This window comes from Schistocerca piceifrons, chromosome X, assembly GCF_021461385.2.
Source record: "Schistocerca piceifrons isolate TAMUIC-IGC-003096 chromosome X, iqSchPice1.1, whole genome shotgun sequence".
In the NCBI taxonomy this organism is placed as follows: Eukaryota; Metazoa; Arthropoda; class Insecta; order Orthoptera; family Acrididae; genus Schistocerca; species Schistocerca piceifrons.
The window spans coordinates 821,327,088-821,346,273 of record NC_060149.1 but is presented as its reverse complement, the minus strand read 5'-3'; positions in this window follow the sequence as shown (position 1 = coordinate 821,346,273).

Here is a 19,186-nt window from a genome sequence, read left to right as displayed (position 1 = left end):
ATCGTTTTCGCTGGGATGATGATGATGATGATAAGTAACGGCAATATGCGCGGCCAGCCTTCAGGTCGGCCAAGAGAGCAGCCGAACGCAGGAGGTAACGAGCTCTAGAGGTATCGAGCGGCCGCTGTTGTGATGAACAGATGGCTGCAGCTAGCGGGCGATACACGCCACCTCTCCCTCCTGCTGCCCCGTGCGCTCCGGAGGGGTGCGAGCCGTGCGGGGGTGTGCAAACTAGCGACAGGCTTAAATGTGAAATCGAAGTACCAATACACGAATCTGAACAGTAATTCTTCATGTCCGTGAAATACTATACTCGCTGCTTTTCAAAGATTGTAAAATGTAAACAGCTTTTGTGTGTGCATGGGTGCGATTTGTACGTACATAGTAACGTAATTTTCTGTACGATACATATATACCTTCCCCATGGATGCAAGGCTGGATAAGTGTTTATGGTCTAGATTCAAATGGTTTTTAATTACTGCACAACATCACACCTTTTCAGTGAAACTAAATCTCACGGCGTACAGTCAAGTGCCGGCGCGCCAGTCGGGAACGAGAGCAGAGGGGGCGGCGAAGAAGACCTCAGTCAATTGACTGATCCCTCTCCGGGACAACAACGCGACAGCAGTGTCCCAAGTTCAGGAATAGCATCAAGACAAGTCATTTAGCTTCTACTAGCATTGTCTGTACTGAAGAAACTTGATTATTTCGTCTGTCGCCCTTTGCTTGCGACACATCTGTGTAAATACAGAGTTAAGTATCGTAATCATTTCCTTTTGTAATAAAACGCATTAATACGGTTTGCTTGAAGTGTTGTCTAGCGATCCGAGAAAGCAGGTTTCATAGACACCCCATATTCGACGACTAGGCAGGATTCAACACTAAATACAAACAGTTACTAAAATTTGGCAACGTTCCCCTCTTTTTCACATGCCCCTAAGAGATCTCTTATGTCCATCTTTGTAGCCCCAGCGATACGTATATTGTAGCCGTGCGGTCTAAGGCGCCTTGTCCCTCGGGGATGCCTAAGTTAGTTTAAGTTAGGTGCTGCGCTTAGAAATGTGAAGGGCTGTTTAAAAGATTGTCAGTAGATGCAGTAGGTTTCTCAAAAGAGAAACTAGGGAAGCTAAACACAGGGATTGCTTGAGAGACTTGAGAAAGATCTGTTCCGAGGAGTGTAGAGGGTGGAGGTTGGCCTTTAGCCAGTAGGAACGTGGTAATTCGAACAACGGCCGAGATGTCTGGCCGGTAGCGTGGCCGAGCGGTTCTAGGCGCTGCAGTCTGGAACCGTGCGACCGCTACGGTCGAAGGTTCGAATCCTGCCTCGGGCATGAATGTGTGTGACGTCCTTAGGTTAGTTAGGTTTAAGTAGTTCTAAGTTCTAGGGGACTGATGACCACAGCAGTTAAGTCCCACAGCGCTCAGAGCCATTTGAACCATTTTGGTAGCGTGAATTGGGGACTAGTAGCCGGGACGCGCTGAGGGAGGATGCAGTGTGGAGACACTCCGTCTGCAAGGTGCTAAGATGTCAATGCAGTATATCATACTATAATCATACTAGATACAGTCCGCAAACCAACGTCCCATTGTGAGACGAGCCAGTTGAAAAAAAAAAAAAAGTTCAAATGGCTCTGAGCTCTACGGGACTTAATATCTGAGGTCATCAGTCCCCTAGACTTAGAACTAGTTAAACCTCACTAACCTAAGGACATCACACACAGCCATGTCCGAGGCAAGATTCGAACCTGCGACCGTAGCAGCAGCGCAGTTTCGGACTCAAGCGCCTAGAACCGCTCGGCCACAGCGACCGGCGCCAGTTGCAAATTATGTGCTCAGGCATCTCTGTGGGTAGCGTCCCAGATCTGTGCGATCGCGCTTTTGCATTAATTTATATAGTAGGGGCATTTTGCGTAGTGTTTCGCGGTGTACTTCAGTGTGTCGACGCATGGAAAGGTTATGGCTTAGAGTGTGGTAATGAATTCCCTCCGGCCTCCCTTTAGTCCGGCAATTAATAGGTTAATGGAGAGACCAATTACGTATTTCAGTACTTATCAGCACCGATAATAGTGTAGGCCAATGATTCCACATTACGTTCAATTATGCTATCTTAATGTGTAATAAGGCCCGCCCCGATAGCTGAGTCGTCAGCGCGGCGCTCCGTCATGCCGAGAGGCCCGGTTCGATTCCCGGCTGGGGCGGACTTTTTCTCAGCTCAGGGACTGGGTGTGTTGTGATGTCCTCATTATCATTTCATCATCATCAGTGGAAGGCAACGGGAAACTACCACTGGAATCACTTCCCTATACGCTCATGCGGTGGACCTCTCTGACGAGGCTTCTCCCACGACAAGACCTGCCATAAGGCAGAACACAAAGCTCTTAACTTAATGTGTAATAAAAATTTAGTAACGTAAAATCAGTTCTGAAATTTTCAATTAGCTCTCTTATCGCAATTGATTATTATCAAAGTCAAATTAATAGTCATAAAAGAGTAAGAACCCCCTTTTTTACTTTATTAAATAATTCCAAATCAACTAGCCTTCCCACCTCTTGATAACCTAATAGGAATGTGAGCGTAAGCCTGAATAATGCTAGTGGTTGCCGCCCCCCGCTACTGAGTGCGTTGGTTTTGTGTGTGTGTGTCGTGTTATCCGTTGCGTGCACTAGTGTTTCGTCAATAATAAAAAAATCAGGGTCGTGGTTAGCAATCACACGACGAGATTTTCATGCACACTCAGCCGCAGCATCCAGTAGGGGAGAAATATAGATAAGAATGCAGTGTCGTACTAGATAACGAGCGGCATACAAGCAAGCAAACAGCACAGGCAAGCAAGAAACAGACGATGTTAGGCTCTTCGACACTGAGTCAGTAAACAGCGAGTAGCACTATTTGCTGCATGACAGTTGCTGTGTCAACATGGAGCGCGACACGTGGGAAGAACTGCACGACATGCACTTTGTTTACGGTGCAGCTGAATGCAAAAGACAGAAGGAGGATGTGGTTTAAGCGGGTCTGGGCCCCAGCGCAGATTGAAAAACCAGTCCGAGCAGTAATGACCGTACTTTTGGCAGTCAGTGGGGGGCCCGTGCATAGACTTGCAAGATCCCGTGACGTCACCACATTACACTTCTTTCTCTGGGGCTACATGAAAGCCGAGGAGTATTCTATTCCTGTTGACTCGGAGGCGGAATTGGTTGCAAGAATTCTTGCAGCATCCACACAAATACAGAACACATCACGCGTTTCCCGGGAGAAACGGGACTTCTTGCTACTTCGATACCGGCGCTGCACGTCTGTTGTTGTGGTCTTCAGTCCAAAGACTGGTTTGATGCAGCTCTCCACGCTACTCTATCCGGTGCAAGCCTCAGTCTCCGAACAATTGCTGCAACCTACATCCTTATTCATCCCTTGGTCTCCCTCTACGATTTTTACCCCCGCCCCCCCCCCCCACGCTTCCTTCCAATACTAAATTGGTGATCCCATGATGCCTCAGAACGTTTCCTACCAACCGACCTCTTCTTCTAGTGAAGTTGTGCCACAAATTCCTCTTTCCCCCAGTTCAGTACATCCTCATTAGTTATGTGATCTACCCATCTAATCTTCACCATTCTTCTGTAGCACCACATTTCGAAAGCCTCTATTCTCTTCTTGTCTAAACTGTTTATCGTTCATATTTCACTTCCATACATGACTACACGCCAAACAAATAGCAAAACTCATCTACTACTTGAAGTGTCTCATTTCCTATTCTAATTCCCTCAGCATCACCTGATTTAATTCGACTACATTGCATTATCCTCGTTTTGCTTTTGTTGATGTTCATCTTATATCCTCCTTTCAGGACGTTGTCCATTCCGTTCAACTGCTCTTCCAGGTCCTTTGCTGTCACTGCCAAAATTGCAATGTCGTCTGCAAACTTTAATCCCTACTCCAGTTTTTTTCTTTTGTTTCCTTTACGGCTTGCACATCATACAGACTGAATAATATCGGGGATAGACTACAACCCTGTCTCACTTCATTATCAATCAGTGCTTCCCATTCATGCCTCTGGACTCTTGTAACTTCTATCTGGTTTCTGTACAAATTGTAAATAGCCTTTCGCTCCCTGTATTATGCCTCTGCCATCTTCAGAATTTGAAAGAGAGTATTCCAGTCAACACTGTCAAAAGCTTTTTCTAGGGCTACAATTGCTATAAACGTAGTGTTGTTTTTCCTTAACTTCTCTTCTAAGGGAAGTCGTAGGGTCAGTATTGCCTCACGTGTTTCAACTTTTCTACGGGATCGAAACTCATCTTCCTCGAGGTCGGCTTCTACCAGCTTTTCCATTCGTTTTCATAGAGTTCGTGTTAGTATTTTGCAGCCGTAACTTATTAAACTGATAATTCGGTAATTCTCACACCTGCTAGCACATGCTTTCTTTGGATTTGGAATTAGTATATTCTTTTTGGAGCCTGAGGGTATTCCGCCTGTCTCACACATCTTTCACTGATGTCTATGGTGCTTATTTTGAACATTTATTGTAATGTAATAATGATCAGAACATACAAGCAAGAAAAACATTTAACACCGTTTTATTCTCAGTCGCACAAAATAACCTCGTGCGTAGTCAGTACCCCAACAATATGTTTCCGACACATGGTTGCTATACGGAATATATTGGTTTTTGTCTCCGTCATCATCCGTGTTACTTTGGGCATTGCATTCTTGGACACCTTGTGTATGGGTCAGCAGTTGAGCGTGCCAGGAGTGCTAACGTGTCGGATATATACGTTTCGAGGTTTTCTTAATATATGGGCGCTATAAAACACACGTTGTATGTGGACTGTTGGTACATCAGTCCAGCTCTCTTCGACTATTTGTGTGAAAGAACAACAAATGCAGTAGGTACAGTTCAGATGAAGAGGGAAGTTAGGTCAAAACTTGAAGCCAAACTGCAAAGAGGTGACACGGAATTTCGGTCAACACTATGATGCAGTAGGTACAGTTCATATGAAGAGGGAAGTTAGGTCAAAACTTGAAGCCAAACTGCAAAGAGGTGACACGGAATTTAGGTCAACACTATGATGGCTTTGAAGTGCTATGACGAAAGAGTCGTACGTACATCAATGACATGCCATACAACTGCAATGAAATCAGCTGTGAAAATGGACCGCCAAAGTAACACCAAAAAATTTAAACCAAAATGTTTGTCGGACTACAACGAGTGTATGTGCACTGGACAACAGCGACATGCTACTTAGCTCAACGGAATCTGTTCACAAAACTCTGAAATGGTACAAGAAACTCTTTCTACACTCCTTAGACATGTGCACGCTAAATTCCCGCGTTATTGACATGGTCCGCACACGAAATAATGTTTAAGTCATCGAATTTCATCTCAGCCGCATTCGCGAAATTGTAGAGACATGCTACCAAGAAAGGAAAGCGTCAGCGACGATGAAAATCCAATGCGGCTTCGAGAATGTCACTTTCCAAGCACCATCGAATCATCAGTAAAACAACACGGGCCTGTAAGGAGATGCATCATACGCAGAATGAACAAACAGAAAAGAAATCGGGTTACTGTTGTAAAGAATGTAATGTGGGACGGTTTGTTGAGCCCTATTTCGAAATAGACAATATAAAAAACTTCCTGAAATGTGCTTCTTTGTGATCTTACATATTTTCAGATACTTTAATATTCGAATATTCAAAGTATAATTTATGTTAAGAAGTTATTAGTGGGAATAAATACATAAGAGCCTGTGATTTAACGGCTGAGCTCCTGAGCTTGGCACGGCGGGCAGTGCCGTGTGGAACGTCACACCGGTACTCGGTTGTGCACACCGTTATGACGCTCTCAGCAGTGAAAGGGTTACGGCCCCATCCGATCGACTGATCGCCATTAGTACTGTTATATCTCCTCACTCCATCAGGCCATCAGGCACTGTGGAAAGATTCCGAATTCATCCCGGAGCCCCGGAACGAAGTTGGGTTTCAGAGCTGTAGTGACGCCAGTTACGTCTGGTACTGCGAAAGCACTGCACAGGCAAACGAAGGACGTGACTGCAGGGTAATACAGTTTTTTGCCATTTTATACGCAGCGGTGTGGCTGGTCTGATTCCATTAATATAAATTCGCGTCACGTCGTGTAGAGTATTAATGCGAGAGACGCGTTCCAGACGCTGCTCCGAGCAAGCGTAAAAAAAAAAAAAAAAAAAGAAAAAGGAAAACACGCTGTACTAGTTTGAGGTTTGCAACAATGACTACTGTGATGTCTCTGTGACCCCAACTTTGTCACAATGTGCACTTATATTCCGTGCATCCAATTAAAAAATGCACTCGTGGGAAAGGGAATGCGAGAGTAAATAGCGCAATACATGTATTCAGAAAGTCACACGTACTGATTACATTCACAGTTGAAAGTAGTGTCCAGCGTTTCAATACTTTAATTCACACTGTTCACCAACCAGTTATCTACATCCTGCAACGAGAGCATTAACAGTGATCCTCAACTTGTCAAACGTGTGTTGAGTGGTTTTCAAAGCTCTGTTAATGTTATCAAATTGGTTCAGATGGCTCTGAGCACTATGGGACTTAACATCTGAGGTCATCAGCCCCCTAGAACTCAGAACTACTTAAACCCAACTAACCTAAGGACACCACACACATCCATGCCCGAGGCAGGATTCGAACCTGCGAGCGTAGCAGTCGCGCGGCTCCGGTCTGAAGCGCCTAGAACCGCTCGGCCACCACGGCCGGCTGTTAATGTTATCGATAGTTCTTTAATGATGATAACGTTACCACAAAATCCGTCCACTGTCTTGAGGACTGTATTTACTGCATAACAACTCTTATTACTGGCTTATTTCAGTTCGTTCATTCTGTCAATCCACTTCAAAAAGTTGATAATATTACCTTAGTCATATTGCAAGCTAACTGTTGTCTTCTTTACTTAACAATACAGATCAAAATTAGAATTATGTGCACTTACTTACAGCTGTTTTTACGACAAGCCTGCCGCGCGGTTCTAGGCGCTACAGTCTGGAGCCGAGCGACCGCTACGGTCGCAGGTTCGAATCCTGCCTCGGGCATGGAGGTGTGTGATGTCCTTAGGTTAGTTAGGTTTAATTAGTTTTAAGTTCTAGGCGACTGATGACCTAAGAAGTCGCATAGTGCTCAGAGCCATTTGAACCATTTTTGAACGACAAGCCTATCTGAAGAGGTATCTGACTATTATTTGATGTGGCGACGGTAGTTAACCTTCGTAAGCGCAACGGAAAACAGACACTTGAGAATGACAAGGAAATAATTGCAAGTGTTTAAAGGATGCCTGGTTCTAAAAAAAAAGGAGTGAGCTAGAAAGAGCACAGAACACGAACTTTTAGTGTAATGGCGATTACCTTATCGGAAATGGTCAATCTTATGCATATGTTTGTGTAATTTGTATGCCGGCCAAGAGGTTCTTGGCGCTTCAGTCTGTAACCGCGTTGCTGCTACGGTCGCAGGTTCGAATCCTGCCTCGGGCATTGATGTGTGTGATAACCTTAGGTTAGTTAGGTTTAAGTAGTTCTAAGTTCTAGGGGACTGATGACATCAGATGTTAAGTCCCATAGTGCTTGGAGCAACTTTTTGTAATTTGTATAATCTGTTACAACGCGGTACCTTACTGAAACACAACCACTACTCTCTGAATGCAAATTGAACTTTTATTCGAGTATCTGGCGAGAGCAGGTCTACGGAGTGTCCTGACTGCACTGCTGCGTTTACGATCAGTCACCTGTACGCTTGCGTACCTAAAAATGCTGGAAGTTACGTAATACAACAACAACAATAATACTCATCGTACTGGAAAGGTGCAAAATATTTGTTCATTCATTCATTCTGTGTCCGGTCAACATTTCCAAAAAAATAACAGCTGCGATAGCTTTGTCATTTCCTTCGTAAACATCTTGTATTGTGCACGGGTTGTCCAGGAGGCGGCATACAAGTAGGTGGCTCGGATCTTCTTCAGCCCCGCAGTCGCAAGAGGTGTCTGCGCTCGCTGGAAGGATTCCCCATTTCTTCAGGTTGGTCTTGCATCGGGGGACGCCCACTCTTAGGCGGTTGAGGGACCTCCATACAGAGTATTGTTGGTTGGCGCCAGGAGCTAGTTCTTCTTTTGGTGATACGTCTACGGGTAGTGAGCTCTTCCATGTTGCAAGACGAATTGCCTCTAGTGCTCCCTCCAGTTGTGCAGTCCTAGCAAGGAAACTCTTGCAGGATTTAAGGCGGAATCTTGCTGCCTGGTGACCATACAGAGGATGTCGGCGGTCATTCTCCTGCTTTGTTCTCTCATTGTCTGCAGCACTAGCCCTCCGGATGTTGGGTGGGGCTATTACAATAATCGGATACAGTTTCTGCACTGGTGTTGGCTTCATGTTCAGCGGCTGATACACAAAGCGCAAGTCCAGAAGTCCTTAGGAGGTGCGGGTTGGCTCCCCAGCTGCTGCCAATCAGCTTTTTAAGTATAATATTTGTTGCGGACTGTGAAATTAAATAAGCACATGGTTACGGGAGTAAACAAGGTGAAATTTGAAATTTGTGGTAAGTTCCTTTGTGCCCAAACTACTGAGTTCATCGGTTCCTAGGCTTACGCACTACTTAATCCAACTTCAGCTAACTTACGCTAAGGACAGCACACACACCCATGCCCGAGGGAGGACTCGAACCTCCGACGGGGGGAGCCGCGCGAACTGTGTCAAGGCGCCCTTGACCGCGCGGCACTAAACAAGGAAGCTTTGGAAAAGCAACGATAGAGACACCAGGATTGCTAAAAACTCGCTCTGCTAGAAATACCACTCCTTTTACGGGGTAAGCATGTGTACACTGAAGCTCATTAATCAAACGATGCGCAAAAGAAATGGAACACTTTACAGGATTCATAAAGTAATGACGTCAAAGAACCGAACTGACTTGTTACTGAATAAGAGGGGGGTTTAATATTTAGAACGCTCATGGATGAAAATAGAATGCACGGATATCTCATTCCACGTGGGCAGGTGACGCAAACCCATCCATAAAGCACTCCATTTTCAATCAGAATGGCAAGTTAAGGTAATAAATTTACTGCAGGTAACAGCGACACCGGAAAGATAAGTTCTCCCTACGTGCACGCAGCCCATTACACTGGCAGTGAGTTACTTAAGCCAGGACCATGTAGCGATCTCACTGAACAGCTTTTTGGAAACGTGAAATGAACACTGCTACTGACGACAAGGTAGTCGACTGGAATGTAGACGGGGACAAGTGTAACTGGGCTCATACCACTCCACGGTTCAAACGGAATTCTCGCAGCAAGCGTTCGGTTGGCCGATGAAAATCAAAGAGCCTGCGTTGAGACATCTCATGCGAGCGGCTGCCTGTGCACCATCAATACCAGTGTGTATTCGTTCATGCCTCTTTGGATTAGAAGGATTTCGTCATGTTCATATATCAATGAAATGAGTCCAGACGAAATGCAGACTTTTTCAATATTTGTCAACAAAAACAGAATTCAAGCTACTTGCCGTATATTTTCATCTACGTATTTGTACAGTGTGATTTTTTCCACCGTGTACAAACTCTAGGGATTGATCGTTGAGAGGATGCAGAACAAAAAAGATCTAATGAACTTATGTCCCAAAATACATGGTTTCCATGCTAGAGACAATTTATTCAATCATATTTTGTTACAGAGACTGCGGCGTAATACGCGCTGTACCATGTAGCCACAGTTACAGTATGCGCGGTTTCCTCCTAGACGATGGTACTGTTCCTCATACCTCATGTCGTAGCGCCCTCTCCTGCCATAGTAACTGGTAATGTTGTGTCCGATTCACTTCTCTTGCTAACTCACATTGTAGTGGATGTGATACAGCGTTGTACACAGTGGTTCCGTATTCGAATAGAGAGCTTGCCGACACGATGTTTTCTTACGGAAAGGCAAGTGGCAATGGGCGGCGGACAGCAAGGTTGCATCACGAGACCTATCTTCGCCGACAACAACCACAGCATTCAATGTTTGCAACAGTGCTTCGCCGTTTGTCTGAGACAGGGTCGTTTCGAGAAGCAGGAAATGATGAAGGACGTACTCGAAATGTTCGGACACAAGTATTGGAGGAAAATGTGATTAACGCGATGGAAGACGACCGCCGTGTAGGAGTACCAGGCAGGGCCCGCCAATGCAGTGTAAGACAGACGCCCGTGTGGAACATTCTCCATCACAATTGTTACCACCCTTATCTCTTACAGCCTCTGCAGGGCTTACTAGCGTCAGACTTTCCTCATCGAGAGCAGTTTTGTCACTGGTTTCTTCACCACGCAACCACGATTCTGGGATTTGTATCATCCATCCTATTCACAGATAAGGCTACCTTTACGCGCAGTGGTGTTTTCAACATTCATAACAGTCATCTGTTGGATAGTATGCAGAACCTCCATGATATGGTGACAGCGAATCATCAGCATCAGTGCAGCTGGAATATGTGGGCCGGTTGGCGACCGTATTTTGGGACCAGTCTTCATTCCACGTCGCCCAACAGGCCGGAACTATCAGTGTTTCTTGCGGGTGACTACCTCCCCCGCTAGAAGAAGTGCCACTGATGATTCGAAGGGATATGGGCCGCTACATGATGGTGCTCCAGCCCACTTTGCCGTTAACGTCCGGACGCATCTCAATCTTGTCTACCTTGTTTGATGGATCGGACGAGCGGGTTCAGTTGCATGGCCTGCTCGTTCACCGGATCTCAACCCGTGCGATTTCTGGTTAGGAGGCCATCTCAAAAGTATCGTGTTGCAGAGCCCATTCCAGGTGTGGAGGCATTGGAGCAGCGTATTCATGCTGCCTTTGTCACTGTTCGGATGCAGCCTGGCCGATGTGAACGTGTGAGACAGAACATGCTACGGCGCGTACACGCATGTGTTGAGGCACATGAAAACAATTTGCAACACATACTGTAACTGTGGCTGCATTATACAGTACGTATTAGACCACAGCCCCTGTAACAATGAGTAACTGAGGAAACCATGTATTTCCCGACATAAGTTAATAAGACCTCTTTTGCTCCGTATCCTCTCATCGATCAATCGCTAGAGTTTGTACACGGTTGAACCAAATCACCCTGTTTAGTCACCCCTAATACTGAGTCAAGTGCCCGCATCTCGTGGTCGTGCGGTAGCGTTCTCGCTTTCCACGCCCGGGTTCCCGGGTTCGATTCCCGGCGGGGTCAGGGATTTTCTCTGCCTCGTGATGGCTGGGTGTTGTGTGCTGTCCTTAGATTAGTTAGGTTTAAGTAGTTCTAAGTTCTAGGGGACTGATGACCATAGATGTTAAGTCCCATAGTGCTCAGAGCCATTTGAACTGAGTCAAACGTCTCACCTGCCCCTGTGCTAGCAAATTATACCAATCTCGAACACTGTGTTGATGAACTAAGGAGCAGCCGGTTCGAATCCCGGTGTTGGAACAAGTTTTCTCATCAATATTCGGCTAGCAAATCAATTTGCACCCACATTTGCGCTAGTGTTCTGAATCAACTCTTACATCCCCCCTCAGTGTATTATGGAGTAATGACATGCTGTCTGGTCGATCAGGTTGCGGTAATCTCGGTGCATAGCGTGGGATCACTGTTACCAACAACGAAACCACGATGCTGCACTCAACGATGCGTACAAGGAAAGTGCCATTGTTTTTAATGTCTTTTGATTTTACTTCATCCGTTTCAGTAGCACCGTCTAAAACTGGTTTTCATCCAATCTGCGACAGCACCTTCGAGGTACAAATCACCAAAAAGCATTTACAAGAAATATGTTCTTTCACCTTTGGAAGGAAGCCATACTGTATCGAGAATGACCTAATCTCACATGATACAACGCGTCGCACATTAAAATTAGTCCGCCAGGTGGAATGATACCCCGCGTATCGTCATCAGAACAATGGATGGCTAGAGTTTGACTCAACAGAAGTTTTGCTTTGACCACCGAAAACCTCCAAAGGCTTGTTTTTTAACGTTTCATTCACTCTGCAGCAGACAGAGCATTCGCTATAGCAGACGCTTTTTGAAATTTCATGGCAGATTGAAAGTATGTGCCGGACCAGTGCTCGGAACCGTAACCGTTCCTTTAGCAGTTAACTTTCTTATCGACTAAGTTACCCATGCGCGACTCACGGCCCTGCCTCACCGCCTTAATTCTGCCATTGACTCGAAACAACCCCTGGGCTGTCACCAAACCAGATCTCCGCGATGTCTTTGCTATTACCGCAAGGTACACAGAAGAACGTCTTTGAAGTCTGGAAAGAGGGAGAGGTACTGGAAGAATGGAGGCTGTCATTAAGAGCCATGCTTGGATAGCATTGCCCGCAATGTTTCGAGTTCGAGTCTCGGTCCAGTAAACAGCTTTAATCTACTATGAAGTTTCTGAATTAGTGTTGATATAGGTTATATCTTGTCCAATTTTAAATTAAGTTTTTATTTACTCTGTGAAGACTTCTAAAGCGTACTTACTACGACTTATTTTAACAAGTAAATTGTAACATCGAAAGTACCTACAATTATTTGCAGCGGAACTCACTTGTGATAATGTTGTTGTTGTGGTCTTCAGTCCAGAGACTGGTTTGATGCAGCTCTCCATGCTACTCTATCCTGTGCAAGCTTCTTCATCTCCGAGTAACTACTACAACCTACGTCCTTCTGAATCTGCTTACTGTATTCATCCCTTGGTCTCCCTCTACGATTTTTACCGTCCACGCTTCCCTGCAGTACTAAAATGTATTGATCCCTGCCACATTCAGAATTTGAAAGAGAGTATTCCAGTCAACATTGTCAAAAGCTTTCTCTAAGTCTTCAAATCCTAGAAACGTAGGTTTGCATTTCCTTAATCTATCGTCTAAGATAAATCGTAGGGTCAGTAGTTCCTCGCGTGTTCCAACATTTCTACGGAATCCAAACTGATCTTTCCCAAGGTCGGCTTCTACCAGTTTTTCCATTCGTCTGTAAAGAATTTGTGTTAGTATTTTGCAGCTCTGACTTATTAAACTGATAGTTCGGTAATTTTCACACATGTCAACGCCTCCTTTCTTTGTGATTGGAATCATTACATTCTTCTTGGTGTCTGGAGGTATTTCGCATGTCTCATACATCTTGCCCACCAGATGGCAGAGTTTTGTCACGGCAGGCTCTCCGAAGGCTATAAGTAGTTCTAATGGAATGTTGTCTACTCCCGGGGCCTTGTTTCGACTCAGGTCTTTCAGTGCTCTGTCAAATTCTTCACGCAGTATCATATCTCCCATTTCATCTTCATCTACGTCCTCTTCCATTTCCACAATATTGCCTTCAAGTACATCGCCCTTCTATAGACCCTCTATGCACTCCTTCCACCTCTCTGCTTTCCCTTCTTTGCTTACAAGGGAACCTCCCCATCGTACCCCCCTCAGATTTAGTTCCAAGTTCGCACAGTGGATAGGCCTTGAAAAACTGAACACAGATCAATCGAGAAAAGAGAAAGAAGTTGTGAGGAACTATGAAAAAAATAAGCAAAATATACAAACTGAGTAGTCCAAGCGCAAGATAGGCAACATCAAAGACAATGTCAGCTCAGGAGCGCCGTGGTCCCGTGATTAGCGTGAGCAACCACGGAACGAGAGGTCCTCGGATCAAGTCTTCCCTCGAGTGAAAATTTTACTCTCTTTATTTTCGCAAGGTTATGATCTGCCCGTTCGTTCATTAACTTCTCTGTTCGCTGTAATAAGTTTAGTGTCTGTGTTTTGCGACCGCACCGCAAAACCGTGCGATTAGTAGACGAAAGGACGTTCCTCTCCAATGGGAACCGAAAAACATTTGATCGCAAGGTCATAGGTCAACCGATTCCTCCACATGAAAACACGTCTGATATATTCTATACGACAGTAGTGACGGCATGTCCGTCACATGACAGGAATATGTTGTCAACCCACCTAACTTGTACACTTGGCGAATGGATAAAAAGATTCTTCTACCTTGCCCGATTTAGGTTTTCTTGTGGATACATACTACGGCGCACTTACCTCGCATCGGACGGACGGACAGATAATAATTATCTGAAAATAAAAAATTAAACTTTTCAATTAAGGGAAGACTTGAACCAAGGACCTCTCGTTCCACAGCTGCTCACGCTAACGACAGGACCACGGCGCTCCTGAGCTCTCATTGTCCTTGATGTTGCCTATCTTGCGCATGGACTACTCAGTTTGTATATTTTGCTTATTTTTTTTCATAGTTCCACACAACTTCTTCCTGTTTTCTCGATTGATCTGTGTTCAGTTTTTCATGGCCTATCCACTGTGCCAACTTACAACTAAATCTGAGGGGGGTGCGATGGGGAGGTTCCCTTGTTAGAATTGGTTTTCGATCTGAGCTCTTGATATTCATACAGGTGGTTTCCTTGTCTCCAAACGTCTCTTTAACTTCCCTGTAGGCAGTATCTATCTTACCTCTCAAGATATATGCCTCTATATACTTACATTTGTCCTCTATACTTGCTTAGCCATTTTGCACTTCCTGTCGATCTCATTTTTGAGACGTGTGTATTCCATTTCGCCTGTTATATTTACTGCATTTTTATATTTTCACCTTTCATCAATTAAATTCAGTATCTCTTTTGTTACCCAAAGATTTCTACTAGTCCTCGTCTTGATCCTCTGCTGCCTTCACTATTTCGTCTCTCAAAGCTATACATTCTTCTTCTACTGTATTTCTTTCCCCTGTTCGTGTCAATCATTCCCTAATGCTCCTCTGAAACTCTCTACAACCTCTGGTTCTTTCAATTTATCCAGGTCCCATCTCCTTAAATTCCCACATTTTTGCATTTTCTTCAGTTTTAATCTACAGTTCATAACCAATAAATTGTGGTCAGAGTCTACATCTGCCCCTGCAAATCTGTTACAGTTTAAAACCTGGTTTCTAAACCTTTGTATTGCTATTATATAATCTGTTTGAAACCTTCCAGTGTCTCCAAGCCTCTTCCATGTATACAACCTTCTTTCATGATTCTTAAACCAATGTTGGCTATGATTAAGTTATGCTCTGTGCAAAATTCGGCAAGGCGGCTTCCTGTTTCATTCCTTATCCCTCATTCCATATTCTCCTATTATTTTCCTTCGCTTCCTGTTCCTACTATTGAATTACAGTCCCCCACGAATATTAAATTTTCGTATCCCTTCACTATCTGAATAATTTCTTTTATCACATCATACATATCTTCAATCTCTTCATCATCTGCGGATTTAGTTGGCATATAAACTTGTATTACTGTGGTAGGAGTGGGCTTCGTGTCTATCTTGGCTACAATAATGCGTTCACTGTGCTATTCGTAGTAGCTTATACGAGCTCCTATTTTTTTTATTCATTATTAAACCTACTCCTGCATTACCCCTATTTGATTTTGTATTTATAATCCTGTATTCACCTGACCAGAAGTTTTGTTCCTCCTGCCACTGAACTTCACTAATTTTCACTCTATTTAACTTTAACCTATCCATTTCCCTTTTAAAATTTGCTAACTTACCTGCCAGAGTAATGGATCTGACATTCCACGCTCCGATCCGTAGAACGTCAGTTTTCTTTCTCCTTATAACGATGTCCTCTTGATTAGTCGCCGTCCAGAGATCCGAATGGCGGACTATTTTACCTCAGGAATATTTTACCGGAGACGACGCCATCATCATTTAACCATACAGTAAAGCTGCATACCCTCGGGAAAAATTACGGCTGTAGTTTCTCCTTGCTTTCAGCCGTGGGCAGTACCAGCACAGCAAGGCCGTTTTGGTTAATGTTACAAGTTCAGATCAGTCAATCATCCAGACTGTTGCCCCTAAAGCTACTGAAAAGGCTGCTGCCCCTCTTCAGGAACCACGCGTTTGTCTGGCCCCTCAACAGATACCCCTCCGTTGTCGTTGCAACTACGGTATGGCTATCTGTGTCGGTGAAGCATGCAAACCTCCCCACCAACGACAAGGTCCATGGTTCATGCCCAATATGGCCGCCATTATCTTTCTCGCTGTTATTGTAGTATTGTACTTCTGTGGAACATGGGACGCACTAGAGAAATTTATAAAACGCGTGTGATGATCAGTGTACTCTGTATTAAAGTAAGTAGGAGGAGGAGATTAGTCTTTAATGTCCCGTCGACAACGAGGTCATTAGGGACGGAGCACAAGCTCGGATTATGGAAGGAACTCGGGCGTGCCCTTTCAAAGGAACCATCCCGGCATTTGCCTGAAGCGATTGACGGAAATCACAGAAAACCTAAATCAGAATGGCCGGACGCTGGTTTGAACGGTCGCCACTGCGCCACCTCACTCAGAGGAGGATATTAGTGTTTAACGTCCCGTCGACAACGAGGTCATTAGAGACGGAGCGCAAGCTCGGGTGAGTGAAGGATGGAGAAGGAAATCGGCCGCGCCCTTTCAAAGGAACCATCCCGGCATTTGCCTGAAGCGATTTAGGGAAATCACGGAAAACCTAAATCAGGATGGCCGGAGACGGGATTGAACCGTCGTCCTCCCGAATGCGAGTCCAGTGTGCTAACCACTGCGCCACCTCGCTCGGTACCTCACTCGGTCCGAGTTAAAGTGAGACATGACGCATAACCAATCCACACACCATATTCTGCATCCGCTTAACCACAGTAACGATGCTAGTGTGTATTTTGGACTATCGTTCTAATCGAAAAACAACTCTGATATTATAAAATCATCCCTTTTGGATACTCCGAGGAGAAAGTGTTTTTAGCCGCTGAAGTTCAAGGGTCACGTGAAATATTCTCTGCCTGGCAGGGAAATATAATGGTTCTCTAGGTAAATAGGCACCGTGTACAACAATTATCCAGTGAATGAACGCAATCTGTAAAGTACAAATCTGGAACGTCTGTAAAATACCTACTTATTGGTTTACAGGTGGAAAAAGATGTAAGTTATAAGGATAAATTACGTGGACAGGCTGAATGTTCATACAATTTGCAGGCTACATGAAATACGTAAGTTTGCTCATTTCCAAAGCACTTTGTTTTGAAGGAAGATGACATTTTCTTTTGCAGATCGGGAAATAAGGTCTTTCCTGACGAATTATGGTTGCTCCACTAGATCCAATAGGAAAACTCACCAGTTATTCTTTTATTCTTTGTAATGCAGTTACTATGAAGAATCTCCTTTGAACCCAGACCACACTGGTATAACCATTCACTCTGTTTCATCAAACCGACTTCGCTAATTTTTATGCAAGGCACCAAACTGCTTCGATTGCTGTATCGATTCCAGTATGACGTGGTGGACAATACTCCAACCTGTATTTATATGTCGGCACACAAAATCATCTGAATTCTCTTTAAATGGTACGAACATTTCTGAGAAATGAGTTTCCGAATTTTATTTTGGTGAGCGTTCAACATACTCGATATTATTTGTTTGTGGTTGCAGTTCGGGACGTCTTTCGCATAGATCGTCTTCAACAGGAGTACGGGAAACTTTGAATGCAGTCGCCCATTTCTTGACTATTTAAAATGGAAATGCACTCGCCCTATGGACCTATGCCAACTTAACATATAGATCCGTAGGTGATAAACGTACAAACAAACTTCGGACGCCGGCCGGTGTTGCCGTGCGGTTCTAGGCGCTTCAGTCTGGAACCGCGTGACCGCTACGGTCGCAGGTTCGAATCCTGCCTCGGGCATGGATATGTGTGATGTCCTTAGGTTAGTTAGGTTTAAGTAGTTCTAAGTTCTAGGGGACTGATGATCACAGATGTTAAGTCCCATAGTGCTCAGAGCCATTTGAACCATTTAAAACTACGGACGGCTTAGTTCCCCAGTTTATCCATTTGAACAAAATTCACACAACACGACTACTTAATAAAGTCAAGTAACAAAACAATTCTGAATATAACTTACGTCAGCAGCAAATATGCTCTATCAAGAAATATGTCACCCATGCCCTGCAGCGGAAAACTCTAATGGACCGTGGCCTGTTTTAAGGTAGCCTCGCAGATACACGTAATATCCCAGAAAGAACGCGGAATGTTTCCTTAACCCTACGACGCCTAAGGGGGGGGGGGGGGGTTCGTTGAACCCACAATTTTTTCATGTCCCCTGCTTTTGCCCAAGTAACTTTCATACTACATATTCCCTTTGAGTTATTGTTTGTTGGCTATTTTGTGAAATGTTAGTGTCAATATATTTTATAGAAAATTCCTGCTTTGAAAGAAAAAATAAATAAACTTATTATGGGTCCAACAACACCCCCCCCCCCCTTAGGCTTCCATGCTATAGAAAATTTTCCTTAGTAGGATTTCGTATTTCTCATCTTTACAACAATATAAGTTAGTTTCTTGCTGGTTGGTATTCTTGATATTCACAACAATGGGTTTACTTTCAGAGGAAGTGATTGTTGATGTCAGTCAGCTGTTATTTATCTTGTAAACTTGCAGTGAGTTAGTGCAGTTCCCTACTGTTCACACCCAGACTTAGAACTGACTAAAAGAATATGTGACTCGTCTTTAGAACGAGTTCTGAATGAAATTTTAGATGAAGATTCTGACTCGGGGGGTGAAAGCGAATATGAGGATGGTATTACGGAGTATGATTCAGATCGGGAAAGTGGTGTGGATGTTAGAGAAGATGAAGATAGCGCAGCTTCAGGCAGTGACCATCAGGATGTTATTGTGGCAAAGTCTGGAAGAAGGTACGTAACCACACAGCCTAGAATTCCTCGGAGGTCTGTTGCTAATATAGTAAGAGAGCAGGCAGGTGTAACTCCAGCTGATGTTTGCTATTCGCCTGGAGAAGCCTTGAAGTTACTTCTTACGCCTGATATCATGGATGTTATAGTAAAACATTAAAATGAAGAGGCAGTTAGGCGAAATGTTACTTTGACTAATGAGAAAGCATTGTATGCCTTTATAGGAATCCTGATACTTATGGGGGCAAATAAGGACAATTCTGTCAGTGTACATGATCTTTGGTCCGACATAATGGGTTGGCCAGTTTACAAGGGTATTATGGCAAGAGAACGTTTCAAGGAACTTATTGCAATCATAAGGTTTGATGACAAAAGTACCCGCCAGCTAAGAAGGGAAGCAGACAAGTTCACAGCAATCCGTGATGTTTTCAACAAAGTGAATGATAGGTTTCCACTACTGTATAAACCACGGGTCCACCTCAC